The sequence below is a fragment of the Protopterus annectens genome, chromosome 14.part0 (assembly GCF_019279795.1).
Source record: "Protopterus annectens isolate FY-2018-M chromosome 14.part0, PAN1.0, whole genome shotgun sequence".
Taxonomy (NCBI): domain Eukaryota; kingdom Metazoa; phylum Chordata; order Ceratodontiformes; family Protopteridae; genus Protopterus; species Protopterus annectens.
In genome coordinates this window covers 312797905-312811665 of record NC_056748.1, presented here as the reverse complement: position 1 = coordinate 312811665, position 13761 = coordinate 312797905, and the positions used below count along the sequence as shown (strand labels likewise).

Genomic DNA, 13761 nt, shown 5'->3' with positions numbered 1-13761 from the left:
GTCATAACTTTAACATCTAATTAAAACAATGAGTGTCCCGGAGAATGTATTTATCTGAATAAGTCAGCATCAACCCATTGTCCACATTTTAAACATAAGCTAGTTCTACCAGTTAAAGATTTCTTACCTAACATTCATTTACCTTTATTTGTGTAAACATTTCCTGTTTTTGAATAAGTATCCACATCTTTAGTCATATGTCCATCAAATTAAATGGAACTCCAATCACCCTGACAATGAGTACTTGTCATATTTATTGTATTGCCCTTTTAAGTTTCTAGACTAATAGACTTCCTGATGAGCTGACATAATCATGCACACTAGCTTTTCTGTAACCCTACAAGCTGTTAGCATTAATGGATTTATGTCTTCCTTCTCCATCTCTTCATAAAAAATTCTACAGCCATGAGTCTAAGGAAAACAGAGTCCAAACAAACTTCCATATTATCCATGTCAATCTTTATTATTAAAATCAAATGGCAGCAATCATTTCAGCCACAGTTATACCTCACAAGAAATACAAGCATTCCCAGGATCATTCAGCACGTCCAGACATGAGTGGAAAAGATACTACTGACAAACATTTTTTTGTAAATACTGCTCATTTGAGCAACTTTGGAATTAATCGTGTGCGTTACAAAGAGAAAAATCTGGAGCCGACCACAGGAAATTATAATGCTTCAAAGTTAACCAAGCTCGTAAACATTCATAGTAGTATTTATTTCTGAGTCGTTGGCATAACTCTTGTATAACTGGTAAATTAAATAAAATCTCTAATAAATATTATATTTTATTTCTCAGTCATTACAAGCAATGTATATTAACCATATTTATACATGCTAGTTGTTCATATATACAGTATATACTTAGATAAAATAGGCACAGTAAAGCCATGTTTTCTATGAAAATACCTTTCCTACCTACCTACCTGTTATTGGTTAGAGCTGATTTATTTAATAAATAATGATAGATGATATTTATACAATAACTAGACTTCTCCTTGATGTTCATTTGATAGCATCCTTTTGTTTTTTTTTTCAAGTGAGTTACATTCAAGTGAATACTCTTTCCTAAGAATATCTATCATTTAGTCAGTACTAAAAGTTCATGTTTTTTTTTTTTTCATTTTTGGAGTTAGATGAGGCAAGAACAACTCTTTGCTTCATGCTAGTGGCTATAGTCTATGAATTTTTTCAAGTGTTTCTTTGAGTGGGGTAGTTGAATAGCCAATTTCTTCTTGTGAAGCTTTAATGTTGTTTTCGACAATGTTATTAGCTTATTCTAAGGTATAGAAGATTCTTGGATCTGATGAAAGAACTACTTTAGTCTTGTTGGCTAGAATAAATTGGCCCAGATTTTTTTTCTGCTTTATTAATTTAATTAGTGTCCAAAATTCCCCTCCTTCATTCCAGAGTTTTTGAGGCATATTCATTGTCATATCCAAATGCATTATGATACATTTTAAGTGGAGCTGTTCCCCATGTAGCTTTCAAAACCAATTCCTTATCTAGAAAGTAGAAAATGTTATTTACAATTGATCTGAGAAGAAGGGCTGGGTTTTCAGGTGTATGTTTTCCATTAGTTGTGTAGGTTTTTTATGCCATAAGAGAGACCATTTTGCTGATTAAAAAACTTTGGAATACACATAGTTAGAAATGCTATGATATCTTATTTGTTTTTTTCTGGCAGATCAAAAATTCTTATTTGCCCTCTCTTCTCTGTTTGCCAAATCCTTTGTTTTGTTGATCAGGCATACATTTTGTCTAAGCAAATATTTTATTTTGATTTCTGCCTTAACTGTGCCCGTTTTTTTGGATTAGTGTTTCGATTATTCAGTTCTAGGGCACAGTGGTATGTATATGAGACAAGACCTTTGTTGCTTTAATCATTTAAATATTTTATGTGTGTTTCTCCTTCTTTTACTTTTGTATCAATGTCATTCAACTATTTCTCTATGCCCTGAATTTGGGAGTTCTGTTTTTCTATCATTACTTTTAGCATTTCAGTTTGTTTCACAATGCTACCTTGTAAAGTTTCTAGCTTTGACTGAAAATTGTCTATTTTTATAGTTAGTGCTTGTAGTCAAGAAATGACCTATTGAAAGCCTTTTTAGGAGATATGTCCAAACAATAAGATATTGAGGTACTCAATTATTGTATTTTCCAAGGAAATTTTTGAGGCAATAATTTTTACTCTAAAAATCTTCCAATTTGTCCATGATTTTTTGCTGAGTCTTTTTAGCTTTTATTTATCAAAACAACTCTTTTCCTAGCAGAATTCCTGTCATGTTATTGTGAAAATTAAAGGCAGTATATAGAACTCTTTTCTGATGTTGTTATTCTTCATCAATCTTGGCTCCAATTCTCAATACTCTTTTAAGTTCCATGCTTTTCTTATTATTTGAAAATTACATAAAATCATTCTTTGACATTTACATTTAATGCAAGTGGCATCCTAAACTACAAAAAAACTGCATGAAGATATTTCTCAATTATTCAGTTGGACTCCTAAAAATAAACTAACTGTAAACTTCAACATGTATGCAGTTAAAGTGTTTGCTTGATGCCCAGAAGCTGTCTAAAACTGCACTATTGATAATCAAAAACCCATTAAATAATATCATCCCCAAGTGACCACACAAGATGTAGGTATTAGGTATTCTATCATGGAAACCCCAATTATTATTTAAAATATATATGAAAACAGTACTACATAAAAATCTAGGTCAGTTGAGACAATGTTACAGGCTTCCACATCTACTCACCTGTATAGTTCATAAGGTAACAGCAAAAATGTGCTTTTACTTAAACTCAAGTGCAGTAACCTTTCTTTCCAATACTAATGCACTGTTTGTGCAAGTTGCAGTCAATAGAATTTGTAAATTAATTTTTTTTTATTTCTTACAATAATTTTGGTTGCTTCTAGAAAAATCACACTGGCTTCCAGTTACTGCAACGGCTGCACTTTTCTTGGCCACCTTTACCTTTAAAAGTAATAAAGGAAAACATTGTTTACTATTATTGTCTAACTTATCATTTAAAGAGCAAACGCGGATGCCCATTTGATATAACAACTGGATGAAGCTTTTTTCTATATCCAAAGGGAAGGGTAACAGTACTTGTCCTGTTCCCTTCCTATTCTACATTAAATTCAGATGTACCTAATGTAGCACCTATGTTCAGAAGAAGGGATATAGAGGAAGGTAAAGTCTTTCCTCATAAAACATTTGTTAATATCAGTAACTTATAGGTATATATAATCTATCATACAATGCCATGGATTAAGTTTGCCAGTACTGTAGTACAGTGTGTGTGTAATATATAATAATCATGTAGTGGAAATGGCTGTTGTTAAATATATTAAATACTTGGGTTTACTCAAAGTATATAAAATTTCAACAGAAATTCCAGAGACAGACTTATTATTCTTCTTGCTACTTTTGTGTGCCCCTATATTCACCTCAAAGGAACTAAAAAAAAGATCTATGTTCTACCGACTTAGCAGACTGGACATCAAAAGTAATAGGTTCATAGGTTCATAGGTGTGTACTAGGCTAATAGCCCTGGAGCCTTTCCAAGTCTAACCCATAGAAGTGCCCTGGCATTGTGCCGCCCGACATTAGTTTCCAATGCCTCTATCAAGTAGATCCACTGCAGTGATCCCCAGGGTGAACTTCCTATTTCCCATCCACTCATCAAGATTTCTCTTGAAGACAGCCAGTGAGGTGCTCTGCTTGACATGTATGGGAAGTCTGTTCCAGAGCATGGGCAGTCTCTGGGTTATGAACCTGTCCCTCCAGCATGTTTTGTTAATTGTGGTAATGAGGTTGAGGTCTCTGGAGCATGTGGTGTGGAGAGATTTGGATTTCTTTAGATGTAGCATTTCTAACAGAGCTAGGTCAGACATGGCTTTGTAAGTCAACCAGAGATCACCTCTTAGTAGACGATATGAGAGAGTCTGTCCATATACGCTATGTGTTTAAGGCCTAGGATCCTCTTCGTGAGGTACTTTTGTGGCCTTTCCAGCTGTTGCATGTGTCTAGTGAGGTACATGCCAAATGGGACATTATACTCAATGATTAGCTTAATAAGGGAAGAGTAGAGAGAGATGATGACCTCTTTTTTCCTGGATGCAAAACCCTTAGTAATGAGATGTGCCACACAGAAGGACTTTCTGACCACAGTGGCAATGTGGTGGTCGAAGGAGAGGTTACTGTCAACCTATGTCCCCAGATCTCTTATAACATCTTCAGTGTTCAGTGGGCTCCCATTGATGTGGTAATTAGTGGGAACTGAGTTTTTCCCAAAGGGGATGATGATGCATTTTTTGGCATTAAGCTTAAGGCCATGGTTTCAACACCAGTTATTGGTCTCAGTGAGGCCTTTCTGTATGATGTCTACATCACTTGGGGAGTTAATAATGGCTCCCAGCTTGCAGTTGTCTGCAAACTTGGACAGCCAGAGTCCCTCCGTGTTGGCCTGGACTTCTGAGAAGTAGATACTAAACAGGAGAGGACCTAGGACTAATCCCTGTAGGACTCCACTCGTGACTGGTCAGCAGTCTGACTTGGAATCTGCTACTTTCATACTGTGGGTTCTGTGTGCCAATTTGCAACCCTCCTAGTGATATAGGGGTTGATGCCTAGTTTGGTGAGTTTATCAATAATTCCTGAGTGGGGAATGGTATCAAAGGCCTTGGCCAGATCGAGGTAGGCTGTATGAACTGCCTTGCCCTCATACACAGCTCTAGTGACTGACTCAAAGAAGTCAACCAGGTTGAGCAGCCATGATCTACCTTTCACAAAACCAAACTGCATGGGATCTAGAGTTTGGAGATCCCCTATATTCTTGTTAATTAGGTCCATGACGATGCGCTCCATAGCTTTACATATCAGACTTGTCAGGCTAAAGGGGTGATAATTGCCAGGGTCTGTAGTCACTCCACCTTTATGGAGAGGGATGACTGTAGCAGTGCACCATTTGGTAGGGACAAAGTCTGAGGTGAGGCTGTGATTGAACAGGGCACACAGATGTGGTGCCAGTTCACTTTGTAGTTCATGTAGAACACATCCAGGGATATTGTCAGGTCCCATGGAAGCTGTATCCTTGGCCTCAGACAATGCAGCTTTAACTTGTGCTGCAGTAAAGCTGGGTACCTGGCATTCCTCCAGTACTGTGATTGGTCCTTTAGAGGGGAGAGAGAGGTAAAGCTGGCACTGAATCTGTTGGCCAGTATGTTGGCAATAACTGTTGGCTCAATATAGGAGGCACCATTGTGCCATAACTCAGAGCAATCCTGAATATTGCCATGGAGATATAACTATAGAAGGCTTTGTGGTTGTTTTTAGTGTCTACCACAATTCTACCTTCATAGCTGACTTTAGAGGTTTTAATGAGGGATCTCAACTTTTTGTTGAGGCTAATAAGGGATTTTTCCAGTCTTGGGACTTCACCTTTTTCTGCAACAGTTTCTTCCTTCTGTTCTAGAGTTTATTAATGGCAGGGGACCACCAGATTGGCTTCCTTGTTTGGAGGAGAGGGTCTTGGTTCTGTTGGGTTTGGCTAGTTCCGTGCATTTATGTACGTGTTCGTACAGTGCACTGGTGTATGATTCAGCAGTCATGCATCTATTTTCTATTGACATGGGCGCCATGAAGTTAGCCACCTCTGTTTCTAGGAGCCCAAAGACAGCTTTGGAGAAGTTTTTCATGGTGGTTACCTTTGCTGGGGGGGGGGGGGGTGAGATGTGGATTTCCATGGTGATTAGTTTGTGGTCGGATCTAACCAGGAAGGAATTGACTATTGGTGTAGAGCAATGGTTGCCCATGATAGTAATAACCAGGTCAAGGACATTGCTTCCTCTAATGGGAATAAGAATGAGCTGGTCCAGGGCATTGGAATTGATGAATTCCAGGAAGCGTTGGGCCAGTGTATTGGTGCATGAGTAGTTTTCCCCAGTTGATGGAGGGGTAGTTGAAGTCACCTAGTATGAGAGTGTTGGGTTGAACCCTAATAATTTCCAGGGTGCTTAGGAACATGGCGTGATAGTCTTGGGGCATGGTTGGGGACCTATAGCAGGCTATGACCTGAATCACTGTCTTACCCAGTTTTAGTTGTACCTGAAGTATCTCAGATGGGTTATTCTGGGCTACTAGTCTGGAGGTATACATATCCTTTATGAATATGGAGACACCACTGCCTTTGTAGCTTCAGTCCATGTTCTGGGGCCGAAATGTGTGGAATGAGTTATAGCCTGGTAGTGCAGGGGTGCTTTCTGCTGCTTTAAACCAGGTCTTCGTTACACCACAAATGTCGATGTTCTCCATTCTGAGGAGTGTTTCAAGCAAGTCCATCTTGAGATTTAGACTTCTAGTATTGACCAGCATGACCCTCAGATTGCATTTATTTATAGCTATTACGGTCATAATTTGATCTTTGGAACATTGCCTAAGAAAGGCACTATAGGGGTGGCAAGAGCCTTAGCTAGTATCTAGAAACTCAGGAGTGACAAATGCAGGCCATCTCTGGCAAAGCATCGAGGTCTGTCAATCATGTCATCCCAAGCAGACAGATGCTGGACCCCTTAGAATGACAGCTGAAACTTACCCAATTGTTGAAGTCAATCATTTTCTGCTTGTACTGCGGTATCATTCTGGGCGATGGTAGGATGCTGCGCAGGGCTAAGGTCATACCCACCTGGGACAGACAATCCAAGAGATCCTCCATGTCTCTTTTCATGTAATCCAGGGAGATGTGTCTCAGGTAATTCACACCATGTACAGTGACAGTGGCATACTTGTACTTGTTGTGGAGTGACCTGAGTGCACGTGTGTTACGTGTTGGATTCTGACACCTGATAGCTGACTGTTACCATCTCCTTATTCAACCTAGTGAGTGGGACATCAGTCTGCCTCACTATCGAGTCACCTATAATTAGTGTACTGGGAAAGCTGTTTTGCCTGAGAGGCTTAGATTGAGGGGCACACTGTGTAGGTGAGCTATGTGTCTTGTGGTTTGTGCTGTGTTGTGGTGGTCGAGTGAGTTTCTGCCTTGGAGGTCTCTGCTGTTTGGATGGATTTCTATTGAGAGCCTCCACGAAGGTGGGTGTGTGGTTTGTGTTTTTATGGGAGAGCTGTGATGGTGGGTGTTCTGGAGGGCTATGTGTTGCATGTGGTGTGGTGCAGGTGTTGACCTTCTCCTCTTGACCAGCTATTTTGGTCTTGGCTTGAGAGTGCATGTCTTCCAATTTGGATATATAAGTGCATCTCTCATAAGTCTGAGTGTTTGGAGGTAAGAGGAGAGGGGTTGTCTGTGTACATGAGGCAGTTGCTACACTGCCTTAGAATGCCCAAGTTCACCAGGTTAATAGGAGAAAGCACAGGCAACTGACCTTTAGACATGCCAGGAGAGAGAGTAATTATTACAAAGTACTGGAGCTGTTTCTTTATATATTCCTTTTACAGGAAAATATCACTCAAGGCATCTGAGTCTGTACAAAGCACTGCCAAACACTTGAGGAGAAACTAATATATATAGACCCTGAAAATTTAAAGGTGAAGTATTTAGGCAGATATTCTGAAGTTAGAAAAACATGAAGCAGTACTTACTGAAAAATAAAGAATTTGTTTGTCAAAAATGATGAAAAGAGGGGAGTCGCATGAATGGTGACTGCCTGGCTACTACTAATGCTGGTCTCAGCACAGCTTCACTCTGTTGGGATACAATACTCCTTTTCTTCTTCTCTCACCAGAAGCAAAATGTTACCACCAATCACAAGAAGAGAAGCAGGCCACAGCCTGTTTGGGGATCCAAAGTCTTGTCCCAGATGATGCCTTTTTCTGGTAGATGCCTCAAATAGCAAATAGACCAATCAGGTACATTAAGCACAGACACTCACTCTCCAACCAGAAAGAGTCAGGAATCAATGTAACACATGCTAGGCATTCATGAATATAAAAATGAATTACCAACTCATACATGGTAGCAAGCCACTTGAAAAATCATTTGATTCTTAGACATTAAAGGGAAACTCCAAATTCCAATGAAGATAACCTTACCCTGGAGTTATTTTTTTTCTCCTAGGACTATCATGTAGATGCTATTTAGTGTGATTCTACAACACTTCCAGTATCTTTCATTTAATTAATTTTGCACTGTTCCCTACCACTGTTCATGAGGGCTCACTTTTTTTTCCAATTCAGAACTCATGTTGCAGAGAAACATTTATCTCAGCCTACACAGTATAGGCTAGGCAGAACAGATTTTATCACTTTCAAAGTTCGTCTCCTCCAACAATTTTACATTCTGAGGGTAATAAAATGCTAACAACAGTGAAAATGAAACTTTTCAAATTTTTGTTGTTTTTGTTGGACAAATTATTAAGTTAACAATATGGATGAGTTTATACTGCCACACTACTTAATCAATATGGTAAATGCTCCAACCTTTGGCCTTTGAAGCCTTTATTTTGTTAATGTAACTACAAAACTGAACAAGCACAATATAATACTATAGAACCAATTCTCATTTTCTTTACTAACCCTTTGAAGTGTCAACTGTCAATTATGAATGAATGAGTAGTACTGACAACTTTCACACCTATCAAATTTGTGAGAAGGGATGGTTTGGATTTTTTTTTTAAGGATTACAGCTTTATATATTTAACACAGCCTTGCATTTTTTATCTGTTTTGAAGCAAATAAAATATAAATGGACCAGGTGTGGCTAGTATGGCCAGGTTATTGTAAGCACAATGGGAATAATTCATTAAAAAAAGAACTGATGTAGCTTTCATGACTCATCTAAAATGACAGTTACTCAAAGCACTGGTGCTGAAATTAGAAAATTAAAAAAAAAAATTTTAAGAGGGAGACGGAAAATAAAAAAAACAAATCATGTCAGTATGTCACTCACTATGACATCCATTTTGGAATATAAGTAAGTGAGACATAATAGTTTCATAGTTTTCAAAAATTGTGCAAAGGTCAAAGACCATAATAACGCAGATTCCATATTCCAGGAATAAACATTACATACATACATACATACATACATACATGTTTCAAGCACGGGCATTAAAGCCCTTCTAGGTTGCCAATATGCCAAAACACTTGTTCCTGTAATACATGTCCAGGCTGTTCTTAAAAATATCTGTAGTACTTGCTTTAATGTAATTTGGTAGTCTGTTCCAAGCATCAGCTACTCTGTCAGAGAACCAATTAGTACACTTCTAATTCCTATAGAATCTTCTACATAGGTTATCTGATGATTCTCTAATACTTTTTGATAACCCCAAACATTCCCAGAGGTAGTTGTCCCTAAATGCCCTATATACCTGAATAAGATCTCCTCTTAAATATCTGTAAGAGAAACTGTACAAGTTCAGATATTTTAGTCTTTCATAATAACTTAGATTTTCACATCCATGGATGCCCTTAGTATATTTCTGCTGTACTCTTTCCAGTTTATTCATGCTTGTTTTCCTATAGGATTTCCATATTGTTATTCCATACTCAAGTTTGGGTCTAATGTAACTAACAAACAATGACTTCATTATGTTTGATTTCCTAGATTTTATAAATCTTTTTATACAACCTACAGTTCTATAACTATCATTAGCCAATTGGTTGATATGATTAGAAAAACTCATAGCTGAATCTACCCGTATACCCAGGTCCTTAAATGAGTCTACAGTTTCAATCACTGTGTGCTGTATTAATTATTCACCTTTCAGTTTATGTCTCCCAAATTTCATATGCTTAGTTTTTGATGCATTTATTAACATATTATTCTCCTGTGCTCAAATGGTCAATTTAGTCAAATTATTTTGCAGACATGCCTTATCTGTAACACTTGTAATCAGTTTACCCAATTTCAGGTTGTCAGCATATAGACTGTAGAACACCTCAGATGAAAAAGTAAGGTTTGAAATCTAAACAAGTAAGGGCCTAGGACATAGCCTTGTGGGACATCTTGACTGTAACCAAGGATTTCACCTGTCCAGTTGGTGTGTGATACTTGCCATGCCCTATTTGTAAGCCATGCAGCTATCCATCATATCAACAGTACATCAATGCCTAGTTGTATTAATTTATTGATCACTGTTTTGTGTATGACCCTGTCAAATGCTGAAGTTAAGTCTATATAAATCACAACACAGCACAATTTTTCATTCATAGCTGTAATTATATTGTTATAGAACATCATGTTACAGGTGGTAATAGATCTATTTTAAACATATGCATGCTGATATATGGTTTCAAGTCCCAACCTATCCAATTCTGACAATTACTTATACAGTATTACCTTTTCCATTATTTTTCCACAACATGAAAGTAGACTTAAGGGTCTATATGATTCTGGGTTTGTCTTACTCCCCTTTCCCTTAAAGACAGGTTTAATAAGTGCATGTCTCCAATCTTGAGGAATCTCCCCATATTTATATGACCTAGTGAATAAAAGATGTAATGGCAGTGTAAGTTCTTGCTTAAGTGTTCTAAGGTCATTGTTACTTATTCTGTCTCCTCCCTGTGCTTTGTTTGGATCCAGTTTTCTCAGTTCTTTTTCAGTATAATCTAATTTGATTCCAGTATCTGGGGTTACCTGGATGTCACTAGGACAACTTACCAACCCTTTTGTGGAGCCAAACTGTTTTGCATAAGATTTTGTAAATATATCTATAATCTGTTGTGTCTGAGAATAAATTTTAGAATCTGCACACAGTTTATCAATTTGTGTATATTTACTCCTTCCACATCTTATGTATCTATAAAAAGGTTTCCTATTATGCTCAATATCTTTATATAAATTTTCTTCAAATTTTTTTTGATATTGTCTAGCACTATGTTTAATCTGTTTGTCCAGCTTGTTTATTTCAGTTTTCAAAGTTGTAGTTTGACCTCTCTTCCATTTCTTATATTTTTTGTCTCTCACCTTAATCAGGTATCTTGTTCTTAAGGAAATATAACCCCCTGATGTTGCATGTCTAGATCCTGATGTTAAACATTTTTTTTTTGACTTTTTGCACTCAAACAATTTCTCTTTCAAAACTTTCCACATTCCACCTGCAGTTTTTACACTGAAAACCTCACTCCAGTTAGTTTTATATAGTAATTGTTTTGCTTCCCTATAATCTGTAATTAACATTCTGTGCATTGGCTTAGATTTCAGTTTGGTAGAATTATCTAGCAACAAATTAACCTTTATGACCCCATGATCACTGCCCATCAATTGTGGTAAAACTTGACTTGAAGTTACAGTAATTTCTTTGGGAACACAAACAATATCTAGTATATTCCATCCCCTGGTAGTTTTTTTAACAATCTGAAACATCTGTTGTTCCTGAATATACTCTGTGAATAATTTCTTTACTAACATTGTTGAATCAATATTATTCCAGATTGCTTATGGTAAATTTAAGTCCCCAGTTAATATTATTCTTCCCTCCTGTGTTTCATGTAAGAAATGTATGAATTCCTGTAGGTCATCTGCACTTGACTTTGGTGGTCTGTACACTCCAAAAAATTGTTATATGTTCCAGGGTTGTCTTTATTGTCACAGTTACAGTCTATAGTATTGGTGTTATCATTGAACATGTAATAATCACAAGTCTCATAGCTATCTTTAATCCCTATCATAACATTAGAGATAAACCAACTATCTAATAATTAAGTCATTTTAGTGAACTACTTGTCCTAACATGTAGAGTATTAGCAATCTGCTCCATAATCTTGCAATACTTTGAGTAATAATGTTGTTCTTAACATGGTTTTACATTTAGCTATTTGAAAATTGTAATTTCTTCCTCATTATGTCCTACTGGATTGCAACAATTTGTTGTTTAATGAAAGCTGTATTTCTTCATCATGAAGACCACAGTATACCAAAGTCTACCATGTAACCAGTGATAGCATACAGAAAATAATGGTTTTCCAAATGTTCTTTTATGAAAGAATCCGCACTCCATTATTAATTTTAAACTTTCTTTTAACATTTCCAAGAACTGACAGCTTTCCTCTTGAATGTGATCAAAATAAAGAATTATATTAAACTACATTTCTGAAGAAGTCTGTAAAATAAAAAGGCAAAAGTGCTGGTGTTTTTCACATTGCATGCTTTGAGGTTTTGGTATTTATGTTATACTATGGCACTAACATAAATTGTATACAGTATTACTAGGGCAGTCACTGATCTGAACATAAAGTTTTTAGCAAGTCATCCTACCATGTGCATAGTCTTTGCTGTTAACTGCACATGCGTTTTTCTTAATGCTAAGTTGGGACATTTATACACATCTAAGTCCTTGTATTTAGATACTACATGCACAATGTTGTTACCTAAACTTAATATGTATTCAGGTCTAAAAGTGCCAAAATACATTATTCACTCTTCTTGGTTGATTGACATGTAAACCACATTCATTAAACCATCCAAATAGGACAGACGCATACTTCAAATAACCAGATGTATGACTAAATAATGCAACAATTTTAATATTGTCCACATATTTGGACAAGAGAAGGTACTATAAGTGGGAAAAGTAAAAATACAAAATTAAACAGTATAGGGCCTAAGATGGATCTCTGAGTACTCAAGCAGTAACTTCTAACCATCTCAAATATTAAACTTCTAATTTAACATATTGGCATCTATGTTTTAACCATCACATTACACATTCAATAATAAATGGGTTAATATTCTGCATTATCAATGAATGTGTTAATACTACATGATGGAGATCATCAAATGGTTTTAATAAATCCAAATAAACTACACCACAGTAATACTGTTATCTAATGTTTCACTAACAGTTTCACAGAACTGTAGTAGGTTACTAAATGAAGAACATTTTCTCATGAAATTATGTTAGTAGTGATCCCTGTGTGGGATCACTACTAAATCCCGAATGTGAAAAATACCGATGCCCGAAATCGCGAGACCAAAGTACCGAAAGATCATAATACCTAAACTACTAAATACCGAAGCACACAATCACGAAAGCCCGAAATATCGAATTAAAGTAGTGTGACAACAGCAACAGTCATACAGTCAAGTGAAACACCTCAAACTGACAATAAAGATCAGAAACCACATGAATAGCACACGGAATGCTAATATTCACCGTTCCATGAATGTAAATACCATCATAAATCCGTTGTAGTACTTCGTAACACTCACTGTAAACAATAACCAGAAGCAAACAAAGTGAACCCCATGTAAACTTAAACTTCACCCAGTGTATCCTGGTATGACATACTAGACTCCTCACATCTTTAATAAACGAGCAATAGCTCCGACCAATTCCATGCTGGTATAACTGTTTTGATTATCCAGTACATGCTGAAACTGGCTATGGTGCTGAAGCAACTTTCTGCATTTAGGAGAAGAAGGACAGCTATTTGCAGCACCAGTATCACCAGGGATTACTTCAATTACTAGTACCTCTTTACTTTGCTGCGACTGCATTCGATTATACAATCAGCCAATATCTCCAGGTGCACTGCAGCTGTTGTCGGACATATTTTGCTCTTTGATTGCCATACAGCGCGTTTACTTCAGAGTAGGTGTTTTATACCCCACTACATTATCCAACGTAGTACAATGAAATTGCAATATCATTATGTATATTTCGTGATTGTGTGCTTCAGCATTCAGTAGTTTAGGTATTATGATCTTTCGGTACTTTGGTCTCGCGATTTTGGGCGTCAGTATTTTGCACATTCGGGATTTAGTAGTGATCCTGTCTGTGTATATGTCTGCCTTG

At 36.8% G+C, this 13761-nt stretch overlaps 1 protein-coding gene across 1 annotated transcript in view; it reads left to right on the top strand.

Moving 5' to 3' along the window:
- LOC122788965 (disintegrin and metalloproteinase domain-containing protein 9-like) overlaps positions 1 to 13761 on the top strand; it is a 1117261-nt gene that overhangs the window by 546921 nt on the left and 556579 nt on the right. The window lies entirely within an intron of this gene.